At 35.1% G+C, this 12,580-nt stretch overlaps 1 long non-coding RNA gene across 1 annotated transcript; it reads right to left on the bottom strand.

Annotated features, from left to right (window-relative positions):
• Nucleotides 1–8,891: 8,891 nt before the first annotated feature.
• Nucleotides 8,892–11,557, bottom strand: LOC122489960. Its single transcript, XR_006299054.1, has 2 exons — nt 11,362–11,557; nt 8,892–9,078 (listed from the first exon to the last, which is right to left on the bottom strand). It is a non-coding gene; the product is annotated as an uncharacterized LOC122489960 (long non-coding RNA).
• Nucleotides 11,558–12,580: the final 1,023 nt, after the last annotated feature.

The raw sequence follows: 12,580 nt of genomic DNA on the forward strand, positions 1-12,580 counted from the left end.
GTTAATATATTGAGTTAGTTTATTGGTTTGGTGACTTGAAAGAAATATTGGTTAAGAGCAGTGGCTATGGAATGAGAGCCTAAATTTGAATTTTGGATTCCCCATGTATTAACTAATTATCTCACATAAGCTCTGATTTCTCAGATGCACAATTCCTTCCTTAGTAAAACAGACACAAAAATATTTACCTTATAAGGTCATTGTAAGGACTAAATGAGATAATATATGCTAAACACTCAACATAGTTTCCTGGTGAAGCATAAATGTTTAATAATTGATAGCAAAAATGAAAAGAACAAAATTATTTTCCATTCCAGTATAGGTTCACTAATTGAATATGAGGAAATATACTTTGAGATGATTACTTGAAGTACAACAATTCAATATTCAGCAAAACTTTATATAGACATACATATGTAATGTATGTGTGTATGCATATACACAATATGCACATATCAACACAGGTACACATGCATATATATAAAGTAATGCAAAAAAAGCACTTTAGGTAGTAAGAAATGAATATGCATAATCCATTTATATGTTTTACAATTACTTATTCTAATATTTGTATCTGTTTCTATATTAGCACATTCCAGAAGGATAAGCAATATTTCTAGCACTGCTTATTCAGAAAACACATCTGCATGTACTTTAAGAATCCGTTGGGGTTCTAGGCTCCCTGTAGTATAATGCTGTTGAGTATAACTTAGGCTGGAAATCTTTCAGGGATAGCATCATAACACATCCCATGATTTCATGCATTATCTGGCTGGCATTGTTCCCAGTGGGGCAAGAGAGACACACACTAACATGGCTGTCGAAACAAGTTAAGATGAATCATCTGAAAATATGTTAAAGACTAGGATTAGTGAAGACAGCCTACTAATTTTCATTTAAGTGTTTTGTAATATCACTTGATATTAGACCGTCTGTTCAGGAACTTACCACCTGCAAATTCTATTTCTTTATTAAATCCAAAAAGTTTAACTTTGGAGTAGATGACAGAGAGCTAAAAGGAAATGGGGAAAACTAGAAACGTATATAGAATAAGTTTTAAATGAGATGACTGAAATTATCCAGAGAATAATTTTTATCATCAGTAAATATGCTTTTCACCCTTTCCTCTTGATTCACATAAATTTAATAAAGAGAGTAAAAAAAATGTGTGCTGGCCTGCATTTTATTATGTAATAACGTTTGCATGGTACCGCTTTTCTGTTTCTCACTTCATCAGTACTGTTTTTCATTTGGTTGGACCTCCTCAGCTGTGACAGTGTCGGAAAAAAGCATCTGTAGTTGTGCAATCATCTACTGAAAGCTATTCTGTTTCCATGTAACTATACGTCTCTTTGAGACCAAATGGGAGATGGTTAATGTTAATAAATAAGCAGTTTCTGCATAAATAAAGACCAGGCCCTAAAATCTACAGGCTTGATTAATTATTTTTTTTCTGTGCCAAGCCAAATGGACTCATAAAACAAGCGATAAAGCTGTGAATTGTACACTTAGTTACAAATGCATTCAGAATAAATATGGTTTCTATTTGTAAATACAAATATTATAGCGCTATGGGATTCAACCTTAATCTATTACAAGAGAGAAAAATACAAATATATGACCCTTGTGCATAATGCACATTTGTGCCAAAGTACTGCAGCAATGGATAATATGTTTGTCTTTGGTTTAGATGCCAAAAATGTGCTTCAAAGCCTTGGAAGATGAGACCAACTCACCTCCTTTCTGGCCTCTCACTGCTCCTCACAAACTTTAATATTTAATCTGATCAAATGGGGGCAGTACATGGTGATTTTCATACTAGCTGTGCATATTTGCATGCATTTAAGAATATGGTCTTTAAAAGAGGAGAGGTACTATTTTTTAAAAAAAAACGTTGCTTTATATTTCTATGAATGTAGAAACAGAGGACTGTAATTAAGGAGGAGCTATGTTAGCTATTTATCTGTTTATTGCTATAAGGACAATTTTTACTACTGTTTGAATAATTTGTACAAATACTCTTTTTTGCTGCAATTTTTCTCATTTGTTACAGTGAGACCATAAAAGTCACGATTGACCACAACAACAATCGGTTGCCTTAGATTGGATTTTGATGCCACAAATTCACCATTTCATTTTAGTATCCAATAGCTGGAGAACTCAAGCTGAGAGGAAGGAAAACCTTGTTTAAATATAAATAGCTTTGACAATCATCTGGGATAGTTAAAAGGATTATGAGAAACACATGAAAGGTAATAGATACTTTTTTTAAACAATAGAGTTTGAAGTTTCTTCTGTTCTGAATGTTCTACTTTACAAAGAGAAAATATAAAGTAAAAAGATAAATTATTATATTTCATTTATGGCCTCATTTCCATTTAACAACAAAACTATTTTATGATGATAAGATTCTTGTAAACTATTGTCTTTTTCAAAATAAACATATAGTTTTTTATTAGCAGGCTATTTGGAAAAATTGGCACTTCAAGAATATTCATTTATAATTAATATAAAAATATAATTAAAAAATAAACTATGCCTTAAGGAATATGAGGTCTCCATTCAGAAGCCCCATGTGTTTTACAAAGTCCTAATAGACTTCAGTTGGCTTTGCTGGCGATTGCCTTCCGCCCAGCCATATTTAACACCTCTTACATTCAACTATCCTTCTCAAACCTGAATCTAGCATCTATGTCCCAGTAGCTGTGTAAATATATGTATATTGACCCCTGAAAAGATGATGGTGACCAAAACCACTTCTACATCAGTATATATTTTTCATGCCTAAACCAAAAATTGAATTCAATTCTCAGATCAAATGCTACCTGTTCTTTGAAGATCCCATCAATTTCTTAATTCCATCACAAGCCTAAATTTAGGTCTTCCTCCTTCTGTACTCCTATTACATTTTATGTAGATACTCATGCACACTTCCATTAGAGACACCATCGCACTCTAATGTATGCCCTGAGTTTGCCTGGTCACCTCCTCTATAGATCGTAAGAGTTCTATAAGATACAGAAAATGCCTTCTTATCGTACTTGTTAAATTAAAAAGCCCAATTTAATATGTGATGAGTGAGTAATGAAGTAATTCAAAGTGCAGTAAAACCTTGATTTGGGAGCATAATTCATTCCAGAAACATGCTTGTAATCCAAAGCACTTGTATATCAAAGCGAGTGTCCCCGTAAGAAATAATAGAAGCTCAGATGATTTGTTCCACAACCCAAAAATACTCATATCAAAATGATTACAATACTGTAATATAATACAAATAATAAATAAAATACAAAATATAAAGAAAAAATAAACAAATTAACCTGCACTTACCTTTGAAAACCTTTGTGGCTGCTGTGAGGGAGACAAGAGAGAGAAGGGTTATTGTGTAGGAAGACTTTCACTGTCACTAATGGGATCACTGCTATCTATTGGCTGGATGGAATCTTTTTCTGCATGGGGGCCATTGTATACAGTAGCATGGATGTTGACTACAGTATGGTATTAATAAACTCTTGTCATATACTGTATTTAATGTAACTGGCAATAAGGCAGCAGGAGAAAGGGTCTATATCTGCAGGCAGCCTGACCTATAATGAAGCAAAGCATTCCTAAGCTTACTCTTATATGAAAAAGCAAAGGACTGTCCATAGGTGCTCTGAAGTGACAAAAAATACACTTTTGCCAGTTGTGGGAACCTTCCAGTGTCCTGAAAAATCTGTTATTTCTGCCAAACATGGCCTGAGATCGAGCATCTGAGCATGGGTAATGATTAACCACAATCACACAGCGAGAGAGAGAGAGAGAGAGAGAGAGAGAGAGAGAGAGAGAGAGAAGAACCATTGGCTCAGTTGTGATCATGTGGTGTTTGGCATCATGTACTACTTGTATTGCAAGACTTGTTTTATCACTCATTTATCAAGTTAAAATTTATTAGAAATGTTTGCTTGTCAGGGAACCTCAGTGGCTTAGTCGGTTAAGTGGCCAACTTGGGCCCAGATCATGATCTCAATGGTTCATGATTTCAAGCCCCCCATCGGGCTCCATGCTGCTAGCTCAGAGCCTGGAGCCTCTCCCTCTCTCTCTGCCCCTCTCCCACTCACACTCTCTCTCTCTCTCTCAAAAATAAATGTTAAAAAAGTTAAAGAAAAGAAATGTTTGCTTGTCTCACCAAACACTCACAGAACAAGTTACTTGCAATGCAAGGTTTCACTCTACTTAGAAAATTTGTTTTGAGGGGCGCCTGGGTGGCTCAGTTGGTTGAGCGTCCGACTTCGGCTCAGGTCATGATCTCGCAGTCCGTGAGTTCGAGCCCCACGTTGGGCTCTGTGCTGACCGCTCGGAGCCTGGAGCCTGTTTCGGATTCTGTGTCTCCCTCTCTCTCTGACCCTCCCCCGTTCATGCTCTGTCTCTCTCTGTCTCAAAAATAAATAAACGTTAAAAAAAATCTTAAAAAAAAAAAAGAAAATTTGTTTTGAAATCCTGGATTACAGATAAATTACTAATTTGATACACTCTTTCTTCACTCTACATGAACCTGTTTCCTGTCCCATAATCTAAAATGCATTCAATAGCAGAATGAGGAATATAATTTACTTCAGTTAGCCATTTAAATATGAAACTATATTACTTATGTGGTGTTTCTAAATTATGAGAGAATTAAATGAATTTCTATGGAAAGTATGTGAAGCCAGAAGCAAATAATAATGAACAAATTATTCATAAGAAGATTCTATAAACACAAGGTACCTTAAGTATTTTAGAGACTCTTTGGATGGGGGATTCAAATCATTGGAAGTTTGGAATCCAAGTGTCCCTCTGCTTCTTCAAGTCTTTCTTTCTTTCTTTCTTTTTTTTTTTTTTGAATGAAGACAGTAATGAACAGGTGAAAGTAAATACATGTATTTTGAAATGTTTAGATTTACTTAATGCTCTACATGTTCTCTTATGTTTTGTTTTTGTTGAGAAGAGAAATTTATACATTTGTCTTCCTATTATATATATTTTGTAATTGAAAGTAATGCTCTTTACCCATTAGTTTATTTGAACTTGCTACACGGACCTTTAGTCCCCACAAAGTACCTAGAAGAAACAGAGGTATAAGCCACTTAGATGTCACAAAATTCCTAAAGTGAGAATATATGGTTGTTTTCTATTGCTACTGTCAACTCATTCCCTTGAATGTTAAATAATAGAATATGTTATTTTATTCTTTGCTCATGTCTTTTTTTCAAAAATTTTTTTAGGTTTATTCATTTTTGAGAGAGAGAGAGAGACAGAGTGTCAGTAGGGGAGGGGCAGAGACAGAGAGGGAGACACAGAATCCAAAGCAGACTCCAGGCTCTGAGCTGTCAGCACAGAGCCCGCACGTGGGGCTCAAACCCACAGACCGTGAGATCATGACCTGAGCTGAAGTCAGGACGCCTAACAAACAGAGCCACCCAGGCGCCCCCTGCTCATGCCTTTTCAATTATCACAGCTACTTTAATATCAATGGTATTATAGTTGCCCTTAAAATTGACCTTACTTCTGTTAATTTGGGTTTAAAACATTTTAAGATCCCACATAGTATATACATTTAAAAAAATAAATTACCAATATCTTAACCATGTTTGGCTAAAAGTGATAGAAACAGCTCTCAAATTAGCTTAAATTAAAAAGGAGATTTATAGGAAAGATGCCAGAGTGGATCACTAAAGGAAGATAACAGGAAATAAGATAGCTCTGGATGTCAGAAACTCTCTACTTCTAATCAGTGCTTCTTTCTGGGTGTTAGGGACATGGCTCCTGGAAATTCTGATGTCTCAGAATTTAAGCTTCATGATCAGTAAGGAAAGAGATCTTATCATCATTAACAGAAAAATCCTGGGTGGGGCAGAACTCTGATTGACTTACCTGGACACATATCCCCATTCCTAGACCCATCCATGTAGACAGAACTAAAGCAAATTATGAATTATCCAGCCTCAGTCTCATGATGACCTCTATGGTCAAGATATAGGACTGTTTTTCAAAGAAGGCTGATGGAGGTGCCAGGCCAACAATGGCAATAGCCACAACAAAGAGAACCCAATCATTTTTATTTCATTAACCTTTTATGCCTCATTCTGTAACATCAGAGATTATGGGGAAAAAAAGATTTATATCCAGTGTCAAATATTTGTAATGCTACTATTAATTTAAACGTGGAAATATTTTGTCTGTACAGCATTTAACTATTTGCTCTAACTTAAGATTATTATGAAAAAAAAAACCCACTATTGAGGCCAGATGTTAAAGTGAAGTTTTAATTAAAATATTAGAATGTAATGGGCTATGAAATTCTAAAGTGAGATGCCAGACCAAGATGAAAATTTTCAAAGGAAAGCTCTGTAAATGGTCTTCTTGACTCTAAAAATCCCTTAACTCTCATTGGGAATATAAATAACAAAGAGAGCAGAGAGGGGTGGAGATTAGTGAAGATGATTTTTTTTTTTGACAAAAATTAAGATTTCCCTCTTCATGTGAAGTCGAGAGGATTTCTAGCAGGATTACTCAGAGACTGAGCTATGGCCCTGCAGTTAAGGAGGCACAGAAACGTAGAATACAAGGGCTTGCTACAACAGGAGTGTTAGCTCCTCTCTTGGGATTGTCCTGCTATACCTGGTGTGTGGGGGAAAAAGGATACCTAAGTGTTTTGTGCTCATCGTATATGGTCGAGAGATTTGACATAGATATTTATTAGATAGCATACAAGCAGGTCCCCAAGAGGACAAACAGGCTTCAAAAGGAGAAGGTGAATCACCAAACTCATTATGGCAGAGGAGTAAGCAACCACAGAAAAGTATGTTTATCCTAGTCAGGAGAACTGCAGAACAGAGACCATCTCAAAAGGGAGGATGGTAGGGTAGGGCATTCCAAACAAATGCAAAAGTGCCCCAGAAGAGAAACTGTTTGCTTTAAAAATCTGCCAGCTCTTGAAAGATAGTAAGCAACTTAAGACAATGGTGATCAATTACGAATTTTCTTGCTCCCGCCCATCCCTTGTCTGTCCTCGCATATTGTCTCTAGAGGGAAGCTTCAATAATCACAATTAGCAAGGTAGAGGTGTAGGATTGAAGGCCTAAGAAGAAGAGAAAAAGATACAAAATGAGTAACTTTCACCACTTTATTGACTTCTTACAACAGGTCTATATACTTTGGGGACTGGATGTAGCTCTAATTTTGAGCAAAGTTGGATACTTTGACTATTACATGAGACTAGACATTCTAAGTACCAAATGCAGGCTTTGAAACCCAGAGTGATCATTGTGCTTTTTATTATCTATAAGTGAGAAGAACAGTTAGGAGGCTACCAGTGTTTTATTCCAGAGACAAAAAGGGAAGAGCTCATATCACTGAATAAATTTTGAAAGGAGAGTGGGTGGGGGGGAGAAAAGTTTATCTGATTATAATCTTTGAGTTATGTTTTTTCTTTTTGTTTCTTGCTCACTTGCTTGCTAGATTTTTCTTTCTCTTTTTTTAAGCAGACATAGTCCCTTAAACTAAATTATCAGCTTCTTAGGCCATACCTAACCAAACAATTCTTGTGAAGTGTTAGACTTTTTGTTTTATTTTATCACGTTTGGTACATAGGAATTCTGTGTACTATATTGTTTGTGTCTGTGTGCCTGTACATTTTATGTTCTTCATCATTTAATTTATCTGGTGTCCCAATACAATATCAATGATAGGAACACCTTTGTCGAACTTAAAAATTATTTGAGAGTCAGATTCATACTATAAAAGCAATAGAGAAAAATCAACCACTAATTAGAACTTGGAAAATATATTTTTACAGATTAAAATGAAAAACAAAATGCCACTTAAATGTTTTAATTGGTTTCAGTTTTACAACTGCAAACCAGATGGTTTCTTTTCAAGTAGTTTACAATGTCTTTGCCGAATAACTGAATTACCAAACCAGCTGTGATTATTAACATTTACCTAAACAGAAAAACATGTCTGCTATTTGTTTGCTGAGAAAGTACCTGTTTTGCAAAAGTTTGGCAAACAAATCATGACTCTACTCTGGCTAGCACAGTATCTTAATAAAATAGCATAGATAGAGGTACATATATTAACTTATATCCTAAAATGAATGCTAATTTAAAATTTTAACTTAAGTACTAGGTGTCAGAAATCTCTCATGGATTCTTCCAATTTTATGATTCTACAATTGTAAAATCTATTTACATTTTTAATGTGACGAGACTGTTTTCAGACTCATTTAAAAACCCTGTTAATAATTATCTTTAACTGCTTGTTAAAATATTATATTTTGGAAGCAAATGGTCCTTACAGAAATTTGTTTCTGATGTAAGCTGAGGCTTTCTAACTCTAAACTATGAGCAAATGTAAATTTCTAGATACAAATTTTAATTATATGCTGTGCACATACTCAATTCTCTTTAGAGCCAGTTAGGGAAAGAGACATTTAAGGGGAAGTAATGGCGAAGAATGCTATTTCTACTCTTCTATCAAAAGGATCGATTATCAGGGAAAATTCTGAGTACAAAAATGACATTGTAAACATTCTATTACAGTCATTTTCCAATCAGAATTTTCCTTGTAATATGGGGAGCCTGGGTGGATTAGTCAGTTAAGCATCCAACTTCGGCTCAGGTCATGATCTCTCAGTTCGATCTCTCACGATCTCTCAGCCCTGCGTGGGGCTCTGTGCTGACAGCTCAGAGCCTGGAGCCTGCTTCAGATTTTGTGTCTCCCTCTCTCTGCCTCTTCCCCAGCTTGTGTTCTGTCTCTGTCTCTGTCTCTCTCAAAAATAAATAAACATTAAAAAATAAAAAAAAAAAAGAATTTTCCTTATAATTTACTGCTTTGGTGAAAAGACTGAAAACTAATTTTTGTCTCACAGCTCTGTGATCAACTGGGCACTTTTATTGATCTGATCTACGCAGAACTGTTTCAGATGTCTATCTCTAGTCAGTTGGAGGCTCTGAGGGGGCCGTTGGTGCAGGATGGTCAGCACAGTGATGACTCAGTTCTCCTCCTGCTGCTCCTTAAATTTCTTCAGCAAAGTAGCTTCTGTGTGTTCTCATGGTTCTTATAAGGAGCAAGAGAGCAAGTACAGTGAACAAGAATTTTTCTCACTTCTGATTGTGTCACATTTGAGAACATTCCTTTGGCCAATGCAAGTGCTGTAGTTGAGCCCAGAGTAAAAGAATGGGGCAGAATGCCCTGACTGATGGGAAGAGTAAAGAATTGGAGCCATCGATGCAATCAATCAAATACACATTCATATAGGTTTACACTATTAATAGCATTCCTATGTGTGATGTACCATAATTTACTTACTCATTTCTCTATTTATGGATATTCAATTGATTCTAATTCTTTTTTTAAAATTACAATCAATGCTGCAATAAAAATTTATGTACATCCAGCTTTATGCACAGGTATGAATATTTTAAAATTTTCAACATACAAAATATGTCCTCACCACTGATATAAAATAGCTTTTCATATTTTGTCACACCTGTTTCAATCTTCATGAGTATCTTTTTTGAAGTTTTAAGAAAACAGGAACAGCTAAAGCTGCATCACTTATCCTTCCCTCCATTTCCAGAGGCAGCCAGTCCCCTGAAGTTGGTATGTGCCATTCCGGTATGTGCTATACATAGTTATTATATATGTAAAACTGTACTGCTGCTTTACATTTGAACATTTTTATGTTAGTGTTAATCATACTATATGTAAGTTTCTATAGCTTCTGTTTTTATCCAACAGAATGTTAAGATTTATCCATATTATTACATGTAGGTTTGCTTCAGTAATTGTAACAGCTGTATACATTATTCCACTGCATGAGTAAGCCAGTTATTGGGAGGTACTTGTATTTTTCCAAAGTTTTGCTGTTGCTAGCGTGCTTAGTGACCATCCTTGTATGTATTTCTTTGTGTATATATGTGAAAATTGTCAAGTGCAGGAACCCAGAATAATTTCTGTTTAGTAGAGTATGTGCATATTGTTTGGCTTTTTTACAATCTGTCCAGGAATGTATAAATGATTTGCCTTTCCTCATATCTTACAAAAATTTGTTATCATCTGACCTAATACCTATGTCAATCTGATGATTCTGAAATTATATATCATTATTACTTAAATTTACATTTCTGTGGTGGTTTTAAGCATATTTTCATATGTTTATTTTCTGTCCCAGTTTCTATCTATCCTGTCCCTTTACTTTTCCATATAAATTTTTGGATTTGTTTGTTAGTTTCCCTAAAAATCCTGTGGGTTGTTAACTGCATTAATTTTAGAGATTATTTTTATTTATGATTGCTATTCATAAACATGTGATAGCATTTATTTAAGACTTTTTTATGCTTTTGAATAATATTTTACTGTATTCTCTGTAAATATCATACCTCTTTGATTTATTCTCAGGAAATTTATGAGTCTTGTTACCATTGTAGATGATACCTTTTTTGAAGTACATTTTTCTGTTTGTTGCTCAAGTGTATTGACCACTATTGATTTTATATACTGAGCTCATGTTAGAAAAACTTGCTAATGTCCTTTACTCACTGAAATTATCTGCAGATTCTCACAATTTTTTTTTTTTTTTACAAATAGTGACAGTTTTCTTTCTTCATTTCCAAGTGCTTCTTCCACTCTCTATTTTTTATAACTTTTACCTTACATTACTGGAAAGATCTTCCAATGTAATGCTGACTAGAAATGTTCGTTTCTGAATTACAAGGAATTTCTTATCGTGTTTCAAAAGTGACTTTGTTATCGGCAGTGGGTTTTGATAGATAACATTCATCAGGAAGGGAAGTTTCCTTCTATTCCTAGTTTATAGTAGTCTTATTAAGTTAAACATGTGTAATGAATTTTATCAAAATTGTTTCACTTCCGTTGAAATATTCATATGATTTTTTCTCCTTTAGTGTCAGTGTGGTGAATTTACATTAGTAGCTGTAGAGAGCAAGATGGAGTCACTCATGTCAAGCAGGGGCCTGTGTCAAGCAATGACTCAAGCACTTGAGGGGACTGCAGCTACTAGATATCGCCAAGGCCAGCAGCAGCTGACCATACCCCAGAACTGATAACAAGCAGGAGCAGAGGAGGGCTGTAGGGGCCCACGACTGATTAAGTCCCTTTAAAAAGAGAGGATTTTTGCAGCAAACTGTCAGATTCCTTAGACACTGACCCCTCTATGTCTGACCACTTCAAAAGGCAGCTGCCGCCAAAGGCTCTGCCTGATTGATCTCTGAACAGAACTGAGATCCTTCACTACTTGATCATAACAAGCAGTAAGTGCCGAGAGCTGACTTGGACTGGACTGAGGACTTATCTCAAATGTGCGCCCACCAGACTGACCTCACCACGTTTCGTTCCTTAGCTTCCTACCCGCTGTGTTATCTTGTTTGTTGTGTGACTTGTCTTGTGTTCAGCTTTATGTGCCTTTGTAAGAAGCCAAGTTAATCACGTGGTGAAATGTCACGGAGTTTGGAATCCTGAGCCTGCTTTATAATTACATTACCCTTGCTTTATGACTGAATAAAGCTGACACTGTGAAAGACATAACTCATGTGTGGGCCTTCAGAGGGTGCTCAGGACAGTAGCTGTTACAAAGTTAATCATCTGTACATTCCTGAGATAAATGTATTTCTTCATATATTGCTGATTTCTTTTGCTAAGAGTTTTTTTTTAGAATTTTCTATCTAGTTCAGAAGTAAGAGCTTCTTATATTTTTCTTTCTTTTATTGTCCTTATCTAGTTTTTATGTTAAAAGTATACTGTCTTCATAAAAGAAGTTGAGGAACTTTCCCCCTTCATCTTGCTCCTCTTAGGATCTACCCTTTTCGAAGTTTTTCTGCAGTTTCACTACAGTGCATTTGTTGTATATTAATTCTTTTTTTTCCTGCTTGTTCCTTAGGAATCTGAGATTTTGTGTCTTCTGTCAACTCTGGAAAATTCTAGGCCATTTAAAAATGTATTCCCTGTCTGTTTCTCTCTGTTCCCTTGATGTGGAACTCATCTTTATGTTGGACATTCTCATTGTATCCTCAACATCTCACCTTCTCTTAAATAATTTCTATAATTTTTAAAATATACTTTATTGTCAAATTGGCTAACATGCAATGTGTAAAGTGTACTCTTGGTTTTGGGGTAATAATTTCTATAATTTTATATCTCTGCTCCACAATGTAGATAATTTCTTAGATTTATTTTCCAGTTTAGTAATCTTCTCTTTAGTTTTTATGCATTTAATCATTTTAAGAATACTGTTATTTTGATTCTCCTTCAAAGTTTTTTTCTATTATCTCATATACTTTTGGATAATAATGCTATGTTTAAACCTTCTGGCTTTGGCTATTCTGCTTTTTTTTAAAGGTTTATTTATTTATTTATTTTAATTTTATTTTTTATTTTTTAAAATTTACATCCAAATTAGTTAGCGTATAGTGAAACAATGATTTCAGGAGTAGATTCTTAATGCCCCTTATCCATTTAGTATATCCCCCCTCCCACAACCCCTCCAGCAACCCTCAGTTTGTTTTCCATATTTATGAGTCTCTTCTGTTTTGTCCCCCTC

This window comes from Prionailurus bengalensis, chromosome B2 (genome assembly GCF_016509475.1).
Source record: "Prionailurus bengalensis isolate Pbe53 chromosome B2, Fcat_Pben_1.1_paternal_pri, whole genome shotgun sequence".
In the NCBI taxonomy this organism is placed as follows: domain Eukaryota; kingdom Metazoa; phylum Chordata; class Mammalia; order Carnivora; family Felidae; genus Prionailurus; species Prionailurus bengalensis.